This window comes from Myotis yumanensis, unplaced genomic scaffold (genome assembly GCF_028538775.1).
Source record: "Myotis yumanensis isolate MYYU_CA2020_CCGP unplaced genomic scaffold, mMyoYum1.0.hap1 SCAF_9, whole genome shotgun sequence".
Lineage (NCBI taxonomy): Eukaryota > Metazoa > Chordata > Mammalia > Chiroptera > Vespertilionidae > Myotis > Myotis yumanensis.
The window spans coordinates 68490020-68504979 of NW_027223760.1; the positions used below are offsets into that span (position 1 = coordinate 68490020).

The following is a 14960-nucleotide window of genomic DNA, read 5'->3' on the forward strand; positions in this document are numbered from 1 at the left end:
TTCATGCTTTTTTGTGTCTCTTATACTGAAATCTCTTTGCCTTTGCTTTCTTACCCAGAAAACCCATTCTAAAAGGCTCATTTCAAATGTCACCAATTCTATTGTAACCATCCTGCATCCCACTAAGGAGAAATTTCCCCCTTTGCTGACCTTCCATAACAATTTACATCAACATTTATTGTATGTCAGTGTTACATATTTTCAACTTCTGAAAGGGTCCAGGTTTTGTTTTATTTATCTTGTACATAGCTTAGATAATGCTTAGCATAAAGGAAGTGTTCAATCCCATTGGTTGAATAAGTGAATGCATGAGTAAAGATTCATTCTACTTTCTGTCAGTACTTTAGTTTGTTCCTTGAGTCACAGAAGACATTAGTTGCTATAACATTTTTGTTAATTTATGTTTTTTTAGCTTTAAGAAGCCTCTTTAAATCAAGATGCTTTGATTTTAGTAATAAATAAATGCAGTCTAGATTCCATGTTCATGCCTCTTTGTTGGAATAACATGGAGCTTCAAAGTCCTCATACTCTAGAGTTTGGGTTAAAATCCAAGTGTTATTTGACCCAAAATAAGATAGGTCTTCCCCACTCTCTCTCATTGCCAACGCTTTGTCCTTTCAAGGAAAGTGATACCATGGCCAAAAAGAAGAAAGACCAAGGGGTGAAATGGAGGGAAAAAGAATTGGGTAAATGCAAAATGAAGACACCCAAAGTTAGAAGGAAAAAAATGACAGGTGAAAAGGAGCTAATTTGGTTATAAAAGACTGAAATCCTTCATGTTTTTATCCTACACAATTTTAGGTCTTCCTAAATTTGCCTAACCCAACTTACTTTTCTAAGGGAAGTTGTTTTTGTTTGTTTGTTTTTTTGTTCTTGTCCAATGTTTTGGTGCCAGTTTTTGTAGTATACATTGAAGCTAAATTTGCAGCCAGTTAGCCTATAATTTATTTGAAAAGCCTAAATAGGACCTTTTCTATGCAAGGTAAGGCTTTTAAAATATAAAACAAGCAAGAGGAGTGAATAGCTGTTACTCATTCCATGCTTGCCTCTGAGCGGTGGTTATGGCATGGGCTGTGTGTATTTCCGCTGGAGTGCCCAGTCCCAGCAGTAAATGCGATGCTCTCCTGGCATCTCTCTGGGGAGAATGAGAGGCTGTTTGTGTAAGAGTTCGAAATGTTATCTCCCGAGCTAGGTAATGCTATGTCAGCTCTGCCCTCCCCACTTTCCTGTTTTGTTGAGGTACCAGTCTCCCTACTCTCGAAATGAAGAATCCATGCATGGAGCCCCAAAGGCTGAGAGATTCTTCGTTTAAGTCTTGTTCTTACCAAACTTATTGATCCTCCTTCTAAGTAGGTATTGTTTAGCTTTATAAAGTAATATATATATTACTTTTATGGAGAACAATTTATGGAGATTATCTCACTTTTCTTTGCAGTGTTTGATGAGCAGAATGCATACTATTCCTATTTGATGATAGAGATAGGGAAATGCTCGCCATTGGATATCAAAAACTTAGAAGCAGGGAACGAGGTGGTAACAGATTCACTCTTCGGTTGTAGTGTGGAGACTATAAATTGAACTTTAACTCTGTACAAGGTCAGCACTAGTTTTTCCAGTTGTCTCTGTAGCTGGTGCCCTGAGTGGCATATCTACCTGGGCATCACTCTCTGCCAGGTTTGCTTAATTGGTGGGAGAGAGATGGCACATTTATTACATTTATGTTCTTTTTTCAGACAGAGACACTGAAGCAGAGAATGGAAAAGTTATTTGCCTAAGAGCCAAAAATTGCTCATTATTGAGTCTAGTTCCACAATAAAAAACTATCGATTTCTATCCATGCTATGTGCTCTGGTTTTCTGTCAGTTACTTTTTCTTCCATATTACCTTTTTTTAAAAAAAATATGTATTTTATTGATTTTTTACAGAGAGGAAGGGAGAGGGATAGAGAGTTAGAAACATCGATGAGAGAGAAACAGCAATCAGCTGCCTCCTGCTCACCCCCCACTGGGGATGTGCCCGCAACCAAGGTACATGACCTTGATCGGAATCGAACCTGGGACCCTTCAGTGTGCAGGCCGATGCTCTATCCACCGAGCCAAACTGGTCAGGGCTCCATATTACCTTTTTAAAAATATTTTATGATGATCCTTAACTTTGTGATAAGTTGAATGAGATGTCTAAGAAAAGGCCAGTTTGAAAAGTGTGTAAATAGTGAAATGACTGGCTCTTTGACCCTCAAAAGAAAAAAGAAACAGTCATGCTTACAAGTTTAAAAGAATTGCTCCGTTGGATGATTCTGAAAGTATACAGACTTGTTATTAACACTGAAAAGTTTAATTACATTTCTGTAAACTATACTAGCTTCTCTTAATTGCTAAACTGGGACGATGAAAGCAAAAGCAAAAATGCCTAATCTCTGGCAGCTAGGTTTTCCTCGGTGCTTTGTAATGTAAATGTGCCTGTGTGTATATTAAAATTCACACACTCCATCCATCTCGCTGGCTTTAAGGAGGGGTCACCTGACTTCACCTAGAGCCGCCCCCCTCCCTTAGTTGAGGAAATCCTAAAGTGAGAGACAGGCGCCTATGGAGCAGGTCTGAAGCTTGGAGATGTAAATGACCCCGACAGAATGGGAATGGGGCGAGGTTGCTGGAGGGGGTTGGTGAAAGAAACAGGGGAGTGAGTGTGAGAGAGCCGAGGGGGAGAAAAAGAGGGAGAGGAGAGAGAGAGAGGGAGAGAGAGAGAGAGAGAGAGAGAGAGAGAGAGAGAGAAGTGCTGCATGCTTCATCTTTGAGAGGAGGGGAAAACAAAAGACCTCAGCAGCAGTTTTTTGTGGCTGTGTCTGGCTCAAAGAGGAAAATCCTAGGCATCCATGCTGCCAAAATCAAAGCTCAGCGGTGACTCCTTCTACCAAGAAAACTATCTGATCTGAAAATGGGTTGGACCGGTACAAGTACAGGTGGTTTGAGACGACACTGACAGAGGACCATGGCAAGGTGGGAGAGGACGAGCGGCTTCCGGGCTTCCTCTGAACACAGCTCTAGGTTAGTAAGCTGAAACGGACCGGGGTCTGGCTTCAGTGTCTCTGTGTCTCTGTGTGTGTTTTCTGTTCATTCCCTCTGAACCCTCTGCTCCCCGACCCCTGGATAGGTAGTGCTGTATTCCACCAGATGGGAACCTAAACTTGATTCGACTCTCACTTCCTTTACCAGATGCCTCTCGGTGGCTCGCGGAGCTTTTGTTCCAGACAGCCAGTGGAGAGCCGTCATGATGTCTCCTTCTGAGTCAGAATGTGGGTTTCAGCCCTGGGATTGTCAGGTGGCTGTGGGGAGGACAGGGAGCGTTTTTGCTCAGAGGGCTGCAAATGCATGATTAGGTTATTAGGGAACGCAAACAGCAAATATCTGCTGACTTGGCGGTTCTTTGTAATGTCAGAATAATTCAGAGATCTCGGACTGCGTTTGCTTTATCTGAATTTCCCACATAATTGAGTTCAAATGTAATAAGTTTGCAATGGCACCCTCCCAACAAAGGCACACCCCAGGTCTTCCTCCAGCCGAGTGTGTTTTAACCTCCCGTTGGAGACAAAGCTTAGGAAATGATGTTCCTTGCTACCTGGTTTGAAGAGGAAAGAACACAACCTGTCATACTTAAAATAGCCACAAAACTATTTTTAATAAGTGGGTACAGATGTATGGAGAACCAACACATAATTCCTCTTGTTTCTCGCTGTGCAGATAGTGTCTTTTGTTCGAGCATGTGTATTTTCCGGTGTTTTTACAAAGAAAGCATCGCCTGTGCTTTCTGTGGTCGCGGACTTGTCTGCCAATTTGCCATTGTGCCCTGGTCCAGAATCTGCTCTGTTCTGGAGAAAACTGCCCAGAGGTATCAGTCCAGAAGCTGACAGAGGGTGGGGAGTGGGGAGAAGGATTTTTTTCTTCCTGTTCCCCCCTCCCCCCTAGACTATTCGCTCAGAAGTGTCTTAATTCACATTTTAAAAGGCAATGGGGGAAGGCATTGAGTTTAGAATAGGATGCAGATCGGTGCCATTCAGTTGCCAAAGACTCTATCAAGAAGGTGCTGGGAGCAGAGGGAATCGGGTTTATAATGGGCTCTTTAAAAAAATGTCCTGTGGGGGTGCCTGGCGAGGTCCCTTTTGATCAAATTAAGATGCGCTCGGGCAGTGCCCGGGTGGCTGTGAGCTGACATGTTCTTGTGAACCTAGTGAAAAATGGCTCCATAGCTCTCTGCCCGTCCTGAGGAGATGGGCTCTCCCTCCGGGTTGCCGAGCCTTTCCCCAACGTGATTTGCTCCGATGGCTGTTTTCTGATAGGGACGGACTGGCTCGTGGTTCCTTTCAGTTTGCCTGCCTTTTAAAATTTCAGCTTGAATAGGGAGTGAGTGGTGACGGTTTTACTTCAAGTGCAAACTCCCCAGCAAGGCTGGCAGAAGCTATTTTTCGGGCAATTACAGGTTTCCATTTTTAAAAGGGTAGCTTGCATTTCTTTGGACATAACAGGAAGCACTTTTTTGTTGTTGGTAAGTGGGCGAGTAAACAATTTCCCTAAGACAAGATGCACGCCTGTGTGACACTTTGCATTTGGACTCTCCTCATGGGAAGTGACAGGTGAAAACAGAGGGTCCTTGCCTGCCATTCATCTCTGAAAAGATAAAGCTGCCTGCTCTGCCTGACCGTTTGGTTTGGTTTTTCTGCTTTTGAATTCTGATCCACTGCGCAAGGAGAAAGCTCATGTCCCAGAGTTAGCATGCAGGGAGGGGCTGTCCTCCCGTCCTGCCCTCCACATGTGCTTATGAAGGCATCCTGCGCCGGGCGGGGAGTGGAGCTGCTCCAGCAGCCACACTGCTCCTTTATTTAGGCTTCAGTCTGAGCGCCAGGCAGCACAGGCAGGATGCGCTTGTGCAGAGCCCTATGTGTGTGAGGGACTGGCTCAGAGCCTGTGTCATTTGGGGGGGGAGGGGGGAGGTGTGTGTGAAATCGGCTGTTCTGTCTTTTACAGCATCCCAAGCTGATGTCTGAGCATAGACTGGGTTCGGGAGGGGGAGGGGTCAGACTCTTCATATTTCAGGGAAGAAGTCCAGCGCTGTCTGCTAGAGAACACATGAGCACACGAAACAGGGCAGAAAGAATAAGTATTCAAACTGTAGGATAGTTTTCCAAACCTCAAGGCTTTCTGAAGATGGCATGGAGTCATCTCTCCATCGGGACCATAAGCCTTCCAGTACAGTGACTTAGGCAGCATTATGGAAACTGCTTCGTAAGTGCTCAAATAGTATATCACTTGCTCCACTAAAGGGTGTCCCTCGAAGGATTTGCATCTTGGACACTTTCACATAGGTGAGGAGTTACAGCACAGGTTTTCCTGGAGTCTGTTTGGAATAATACTGATAAAGCTAAGAGCCTGCAGAGGCACCAGGATTGGCTCCTTAAGTAGAGCAAGGGAAATGGAACTTTAACACTGCATGTAGATCTGATTATTGCTTTTACACATGTAGACAATTTGACTATAGTACCTGGTGTGCTTTGGGGATATTGATTCATTTATGCTTCCACAATGAGCAAAACAATATACTATAATGAAACATGGATCTCAACAGCCATGAGAGGATTAGTAAGGTTGCTCTTAAATAATTGTTAATGACTATAGGTTAGGAGGAGGTTTAAGCAGAGGAATTGCAGATGTTTACAATGAGAGAACCATGTTTGTAAAACTAAGGGCTTAGCTCACCAGCTGTTTTGGAAGCTGGGTGGTGCTGATATGTAAACCAGATAAGATTTACATACAAAAGAATCCTGAACCTTAGGAACTTCCCACCAATGAAATTCTGATTTAAAAGTAGCGAAATAACTATTATATAGAAGCAGTTCACAAAGCAGGAACCATAGGGGAGAACTGAGAAAATCTAGGGAATTTTTGCAATGAAGTGAATGGGCTGCCCTTGTACCCTCAGGATACCAATGAGTTCTTAATGAGAATTTAAAAAGGAAAAATCCACATGTTGAGACAGATTTCAGTATGACTATATTCTTAAAGCTTCAAAACTGGAAACTAGAAAATTTTCTAAGAGTAAAATTCATAAGGAACCTGTAGCATAGAAAAGTTGAGATAAAACAATTAAGTTTCAGTAAAAGATACTTATCCTAACTAAATTATTATGGAAACATTTTTGAACACAAAGCTTCTAACTTTCTGAGAATATCATAAGTAGCAATGGTCTGCTTTCTAACATCCATTTTCTCTATCACATTTAGAACTTTACTACCCTAAATCCCATTTTCAATTTTTTAAAAGCCTTACTAGGTGGCAACATGGCATTAAATAAATAGAGGCATGATACAAGCCTTTGAGTTTAATATACTTTAATTTTATGTTCAATTTTAGTTATATTTCTCCTCTACGTTTGTCATATCTCCAGCTTATTATTATTTTTAAAGATTAGGTACTTGGGTTCTGGCTAGGAAAGAATTCAGAGCCAAGACCCAAACTATAAGAGAACATTTCTTTGGTAAATCAAAGAGGTAGAAGTAATTTCTATAAGAAATGGCCCAGCAAACAAGTTACAGAGGTAAAGGAAGGGCCCTTGGAGCTTGGGAGTGTGGGAACTAATGGTTACATGCCTGGGGCAGGGAGTGGGGAGGGAAAGGGAAAGGCGCCCTGTGCTCCTGTGAGGGAGAGCGCCTTCAGCTTTTGCTCAAAGTTACAAAACAGCTTGTGGCCATCTCACTTCTATGACCTCAGTTGCTTACCCTGAAGATAGCAGATTTTTAATATAATTTGAAGACTTGAAAAAGAGCATTGCTATTCAACTAAGTTAGGTGACACCTTAAAAAAGGTTAGGACCCCAGCTGAGATTCCAGTGCCAACTGCTCAACTTGCTTACCTTCCTTTTATCCTTGGAACTAAGGCTGGAAGAATAATACATTTAATAAAAAGAGATCACATTTGCTACAAGACCGTCTCTAAGACAGACCAGTCCTGCAAACAGTCCAGGTACCTTTAATATCCCGTCAGCCTGAACTTTCTGTGAATTTTTCTACCCAGCAACAGATCACATATGACTTTGAAAACCACTCAAAGTTTGGTTGGAATCAGGGGTCTTGCCAGGCATTGCCCACAAAGGCACAAACCCGGCCGGAGAGGGAAGGGAGAGGAGATGAGAGCCTTCTCCGGCCCACAGCAGAGCATTGAGCCCTCTGGGTTCTCTTATTCAAAGGACCACAAGCACCCAAATGCCACACTGAGGAATTGCTCACCAAGTGTTGAAGGGTTCTCAATCTTCAGTTCATACAACTTTTTAAGAAGAGTCTTTCTTTCGGTTCTTGGAAAGTTTCATGGTTCCTTCCATTCTCACGAACTTATGCTTTTTCTACTGCCAGAACACTCCCGCCCTCTTTGCTTGCTTTTACATTAGATCAGCTTTCTCTACCAAATGTGCTCAGGGCTCATTCTGCCTTTTCTTTATTGCATTAACCAGCTTTTTAAATTGTTAGTTTCATATTGGTGTCATTATTTGGTTAGTGTTTTCGTCTGCCAGGAGACAGGACCATCTGAAGCTAGGGTCCAAGTTCATTTTGCTCACAGTAGAATCTCTCAGCCCTCAGAATGTGTTAAAGCACCTATCAGGTGTGCACTAAACATTTGTTAAATGAATGAACAAATGAATCACTGAATACGAAGGCCTCAGTACCAGTGAAAAGAAAGACTGTATCTGGCTTTAGCTCAATAAAGAACAACTTTCTTCGTTGGGTTAGCTAATTTGGATCCCTGAGAGTTAAACTGCACCAGAGTGTTCCGAGGGCCTCCCTTTTCTTAGGGTTTTCCATCTGAGAAAGAACCCTTGAGTGTCTGCTCTTCAAAAAGAACTTTACTACCCAGATGACGGTGTCCATAGGGCCTGTCTTGGGGAAAACTGTCATGTGTCTTTCCCTCTCTGTCTCTCTCTCTAAAGCATCTCTTTTTCTAAATCTACCTTCTCCTGCCCTTGTAGTCCTTAGTTCTTTGCATCCAGGACTTTGCGAACTAAGATGCTCATTAGCTTGTGAGCTCTGAAAGCTTTCCTAAGATGCGGAACCCGTCTAGCAGTGTTTGCATTTTAAACAAAGCTGCCACAATGTGATTAGAACTCTGCTTATCAATATGAGGGATTGTAAAGCAAAGTAGAGCATGAAGCTTGCCTTTAAGGAACTTACTTTTCAGTGGTGGAGCTTAAATTTACAAGGAACAATTGGCAATTGCTCTAAGAGTCTGTAATCAAGCACCGTATTTGGCTGTGCAGATTTTCATAAAACTAGGACATAAAGGAAAGGATTTGTAGAAGTGGGACTTCAAGTGGATCATGACTGTAAGAAATATATCTCTAAATTATCATAGAAGAGGAACAAGAAAAATTTAACATTTTAGGAAAAACATGGATAAACATGTTCAAAGGGATTTAGCATAGGTGTACTCTTATAAGTCTTTATATAGGATACTGCCCGTGTTTACTTTTTCAAGTGTAAAAGGTAAAAATACCTTTTATTCAAGGATCATGGAGCTTTTATTTATTCAAGCCATAACCTTGAGATCCTGAGAGCTAGAACTTAAACACTGGCATTTACTTCCCATTATGCTTTGAAGCACTCTGTCTATCTCAGCATTTAAAACTAATCTCCAAGAAGTTTTCTGTCAGAGGTGCTTTAAAGATCCTTTTAGCAATATTGACCACTTTAATTGAGGTTTATTGAAAGTGCTCACTATAGCTCTCTTGTGGTTCATGTTCTATAAATACATCATCATTGTATTGATACATGGTAGAGTTTTCATTTCATTGCAGTCAGCCTAACACTTTGTAGAAAGCTTACATTTACTCCAGAGCATGAGGAGGAGAAAACATTCTTCTCTCATCTCCCAAGAAACTTAAACCACCGAACTGAGTAAAAATTATTTTTAAGTATGTCCTTGGCAGTATAAGCCTGTTTTATCTCTGTGTCCAGTTTGAAGTTTCCCTGTGGAAAATCCTGAAAAGAATGACCACAGCTAAGAAGTCAGATAATATCAAGTTATATACATATAAAAATAATGAGAGAAATGAAATGAAGTGATTTTTCGTAAGTAGGAAAAAATGACCTATAACTAGCCTGCTCATGAGTTATTAATGTAATGGTTTCTATTTTAGTGGTTGAGTTTTAGGATAAATCCAAGATTGGTTGAAATCTATAATAAATTGCTAGGTTTATTTTTTGGACTTTCCTTGTTTAGATGGAGATATTGATCTTTTTAGGGTAACTTAGGGTATATATCCTTTTAAAGAGTGGGGTACTTCTAATGATCCCTTGCCAGCTAATGCTATAACAGTGCTTTGTGAGTAAGACTGCACACATGGTCCTTTAGATGCCCTCACCGCTACAAAAGGAATAAAACGAGAATATAAATTATTCATTTGTGTTATAGAGAGCCTCTTCTATACACCTGTATGCATTGCTTTTTTAATGTGTGCTAGGATAAACAGACACTTAAAAAATGAAATATTTTACTCCTTTTTATTTCAAAAGGGAACACATAAAAGGAAGCTGGGATTGGTTAGTAGTACAATGTATGAAATCCTCTACTGTGTGGATTTCTCAGGTTACACTAACTCATTCCCACTGTGCGTGCAAGTCTTTGTGTGGTGCTGCATATGGTAACTTATATTTCCTAATATTGCATTGCTACTCAGGGAATCACAAGTCTTTCTTTTACTTTTGGTGCAATAGAGTTTAAGAAAAGCCATAGTTAATTCCAGTTAGCTAAGTCAGGGGAAAAAGAAATTGGTATTAACTATTACTCTGTCTATTAATAGTTCATGTCCCCTAAACCTGGAAGAACACATTTAACTATGCCTGGAGACTGGCAAGACTGTCATGAAGTTTTCAAATGTTCATTTCCCATGCTTTTTTCTCTCCTGCCTACGGACTTCTCTATATCTGGGTGCCTGAATTAAGGTCTACCACAAAAGCCTAGATTTTTCTCATACTTGTCTCAACCACCATTGGAGCCAAATGTCGCAAATCATACTATGTTATTTCATGCCTCTGAATAGATGAGTGTTTTTTTAAATACTGTTTGAAATGTTCTTACCCAAGCAGTGCTAGTTATAGACACAGGTATTCTGTGAAATGTTCCCTGATCGCTCTTCTCCTGATACTGGGAAAAGGTGACTGCTCCTCATAAGTATTCATGCACACTCACACACATGCCCACATGCTTTCCACATGTAGTTCTGTTTCTCCCACTAGAATATACTCTCCCAAAACAGAGTTGGATTTTTTAAAATATATTTTATTGATTTTTTTACAGAGAGGAAGGGAGAGGGATAGAGAGTTAGAAACATCGATGAGAGAGAAACAGCAATCAGCTGCCTCCTGCACACTCCCCACTGGGGATGTGCCCACAACCAAGGTACGTGCCCTTGACTGGAATCGAACCTGGGATCCTTGAGTCCGCAGGCTGATGCTCTATCCACTGAGCCAAACCGGTTAGGGCCAGAGTTGGATTTTTTATTGTCTTCCATGTCTATCATCTAATAGAGGACATAACACATAATTAATATATACTTTAGTTATGACTTGAAGAAGCTAATCCTTTTCTTGGCCACATTGTGGAAAGAGGAGTGTAATGTGCATTAAGAAATTGAATGGTTCCGAGTCTCCATTTGTTTTAATCAGTTGTCTTTATGGCCTTTACTAAAGTTGAAAATAAATGTTAATCATACTAAAAATCACCTCATATTTTTTCTAAGAAACTATGGAGTATAATAGTCAAATGTGAGCAATGAGAGGTGGAATTAAAGGAAATTGGGATAAATGATTTGAGACATGAAAAATTAACTCTGCATAAGGTCCATGAATCGTGTAATATTTTTGTCCAAAATGATGTCGAGACCTGTTCATCAACTCTCCCTTATATCCATCCACTATTGCAATGAAGAGGCAAAGGAGAGACGCTTACTTTTGAGGCTCTTCGTGTGGTTTATAAGCCAATTGTAGCAGCATTGCCTGAGAGCTTATTAGAAGGCAGAATCTTAGGCCTCACCCCACCCTACAAAATCAAAATCTCAATGTTTTCATAAGACTCCACCTGGTTTAATTCTGCATTAATATTAGAGAAGCACTGCGGGGTAACTGTTAGAGTGTCATCCCCATTCGCCAAGATCGCTGGTTCTCTCCCCAGTCAGGTCACCTACGAGAATCAACCAATGGCTCTGGCCTGTGTGGCTCAGTTAGTGGGAGTGAGGTCCCTTGCATCAAAAGATTGCAGGTTTAATTCCCGGTCAGGGCACATACCTAGGATGCAAGTTTGATAGCTGGTCGGGGCCCATACAGGAGGCAACCAGTGGATGTCTTTCTCTCTCCATTCTCCTCTCTCTAAAAGTCAATGACTATGTCCTAGAGTTAGGATTAGGGGGAAAAATAGAATCACAAATAAGTGGGACGACAAATCAATCTCTCTCTCCCACTCCCCCCACCTTCCTCCCTCTCTAAAATCAACAGAAAAATTGTAAAAAAATATTAGAGAAGCACTATTGTAGAGACACTTTTTATGAAGTTGTAGCCAATTTTGGAGACTACAATTTGGCTGGTAACTCAGGAACAAATTGTGAATCCGGAGGGTTGTTTCTTTTTTCCAGCTATGGAATGGAAGCAGTTCTCCCTCCAGGTTGCCCATCTCTACATGTCCAGGGAAAGAGAGGGAAATGAGCCTTACTAGCAGCTAATATCCTTCTTTTCCTTTGTCTTGAACCATCTCCTATTACGTACATTGGAGAGCAATGAAGTATGCAGCAGGAGAAACTAGAATTGAGTCTGGCTTCTGGCACGTAGTAGCCATATAAATTTGGACAGATTCCTTAGGCTTCTTAACCTCATTTTCCTCTTCTGTAAAATGGAAAAGTTGGCAAAGCTGTTTTGACAGTAGAGATGAGGATTAGAAGTGATCTCCTGCAGCACAGTTGGCACATATTAGGCACTCAGTAAATAAGTAGAAGCTATGGCTAACATTGCCTTACCTCTGTTTCCTGGTGGAATCTTGGGGAAAGCAGAGATATAATCTCTTCAAATGCCATCCTGTAGGTGTTTGCCTCAGGTGCTTTGGGGAGTGGACACTAAGGATAATTGGTTTTACTTCCTGCTACCGGATTTCTAGAGGACACGCTGTTGAACATTGTGTGCTTTGCTCTCACACATACCTACATATTGAATAAAATACCCCTGGAGATACAAAGCAGAAGAAAAACTTAAGTTCTTGATATGATATTACTTCTTCCAATAAAGGAAATGTAGGCCACTTCCCAATAAGATTGTCAAGGAAGGTTAATGTCAGAGTTTGCTAGGGAAAGCAGGCATCTCATAGCTAACATACAGAAGGAATTTAGCATGGGACCAGAAGAATTATAATCCAATAACAGCCCTCTGACTTTAAGAACTGCTATTACAGGACTGACTGGTGTGGCTCAGATGGTTGGATTGTTGTATACTGAAAGGTTGCGGGTTTGATTCAGGGTACATACCTAGGTTGTGAGTTCAATCCCTGATCAGGATGAATATGGGATGCAATTGATCCATGTTTCTCTCTCACATCCATGCTTCTCTCCCTCTCTCCTTTCTCTTCCTCTCTAAAAGCAATAGACATATCCTCAGGCGAAGATGAGAGAGAGAGAGAGAGAGCAAGAGAGAGAGAGAGAACTGCTATTACATGATAATTCTTTTTAATCTGGGTGGATATTTTAGTATTGGAATTTATATACCATTATTACACTCCACTTGACAATTCTGTCTTAAAATATTATATAATGAAAAAATACAGGTTATAAAAGACAGATGTTCGTAGAGGAATTGTACAGGTAAATCTCTTATTTTCTTAAAGACTTAACTTGAGGCCGAAACCGGTTTGGCTCAGTGGATAGAGCGTCAGCCTGCAGACTGAAAGGTCCCAGGTTCGATTCCGGTCAAGGGCATGTACCTGGGTTGCGGCACCTCCCCAGTAGGAGGTGTGCAGGAGGCAGCTGATCAATGTTTCTCTCTCATCGATGTTTCTAACTCTCTATCTCTCTCCCTTCCTCTCTGTAAAAAATCAATAAAATATATTTAAAAAAAAAAAGACTTAACTTGAGAAAATTAAAATGTTCATCTTGGAAAATAGGAAAAGTATTTGATAAAAATTGTACACATAAATGTCAACATTAAGATACTCAGCCTGGCTGGTGTGGCTCAGTGAATGAGCGTGGACCCATGAACCAGGAGTTCAGGTTCGATTCCAGGTCAGGGAACATACCTGGTTTGTGAGCTCAATTCTAGTGGGGGTGGTGGGGGGGAGGGGCGGGGTGTGTGTGCAGGAGGCAGCTGATCAATGATTCTCTCTCATCATTGATGTTTCCATCTCCCTCTCCCTCTCCCTTCCTCTCTGAAATAAAATTTTAAGAAAAGATACTCAACCACTGTCAATCTGAATATTATTTTGTCAAAGCAATATAAAAGGAAATAACAAGTGTTTGTTAAATTAACAAATTGGAGTCATAATTTATATTAATATTATTCTTTTTTACAACTAATTAATCACAATTTGATATTTAAATTCTTCCATGAAATGAACATTGCCACATTAAATTTGTCATTTTACCAGTCATAACTGCAGAGAAAAATAAGAACTCTTAATTAACTTTTAAAAATTCTCCATTTGGTTACACAAACTTTAAAAATCTAATACAAAGCATGTACTAATAATGCCCTGAAAAAATGTATCTACTTATGACTTCACTAAAATTTTGCTGGCTTTCTTGGTTTTAAATAAATTTCATATAATCGTTTTAGTGCTATAAGTCTTAACCTAGAAATGAATTTGTAATTAAAAAACAAAACAAGCCATTTATTTTTATATTTCTATGTAGATCATTTTAAGTAGGCCAAATTTTAAATTAATAAAATATTGAAATATTTATAGTTTATTGTTTTTATCATTTCTGACTCTGGTAGACTTGTGGTGAAATTATATTGAAAACTATATTGTGTTATTTTCTTGAAGCTAATTTTTTAAATGTTTTATCCTGACATTGAATTGCACTTCTATTCTATGGGTTGATGGGTGCCTTAAGCAAAGATTCGATATCTACTATGTGAAAGACTTTGATTAAATGCTGAAGACACAGATATATCTGTGCTTATAAGAAGCTCATAATTTAGTGTGGGAGACAGATATGCAAACAAGTGATCTTAATGTGACTGTTCACTACCATAATAATATGAACATAGAGGAAGGAATAAATCATTCTACCGGGAATAATGTAAACTTCACCGAGGTGTGGAAAATCTGGTTAAGATCTTGAACAATGACAATCAGTTGTAGAAAGAAGAAAGACTACTTTAAGCAGAAGAAACTGTATTGACTGAGATGCATAAAGAGTCTTATTTGCTTAGAAAATGGTGGTACAATTAGCACAGATGTGGGGCAACACAGAGAAAAGAGAGAATGCCACCTTTTATAACAGAGAGGCTTCTTATGGCCACCTCCCTAGTCATGGAACTATTTATTCTTTTCACCCAGATACACATGAAGTGATGTGTGTATCTAGTTTATAATAGGGAGAGAACTTAGGTATATATCATTGTTCTCAAGTGTATCTGAGAATATGCAAACAATTTAGTATGGCAAAGAGTCAAAGAGACGGCTAGAAAAATAGAATAAGTTTAAGTGCACTAAGTCTTGTGCATATGAGACTTTTTTCGTGGAAACCATGCATAACATTTCTATCCTATCCCAGTTATTCATACCGCAAATAGTATTTATTGTATGCCTACCATGTGCCAGACACTGTTCCAATTGCTTGTGATGCAGCAATGAACAAAACAGGAAAATACCCTGTTCTTTATGAGGGAGACCAACAATACTAAAGATAAATAGTAAAATAAATAATATGTTAGATAGCAATAC

General features: G+C 40.1%; 1 protein-coding gene across 7 annotated transcripts in view; it reads left to right on the top strand.

Moving 5' to 3' along the window:
- The window catches only part of MAGI2 (membrane associated guanylate kinase, WW and PDZ domain containing 2), a 1130082-nt gene that overhangs the window by 487481 nt on the left and 627641 nt on the right, over positions 1–14960 (top strand). Inside the window, exon 1 of one of the 7 annotated variants that reach the window (XM_070424555.1) lies at positions 2569–3044. The exons of the other annotated variants lie outside the window; for them this stretch is intronic. The gene's annotated coding sequence lies outside the window, so the exon portion shown is untranslated. Of the gene's footprint in view, positions 1–2568; positions 3045–14960 lie in introns of those variants that run through there. 7 annotated transcript variants of the gene reach the window in all.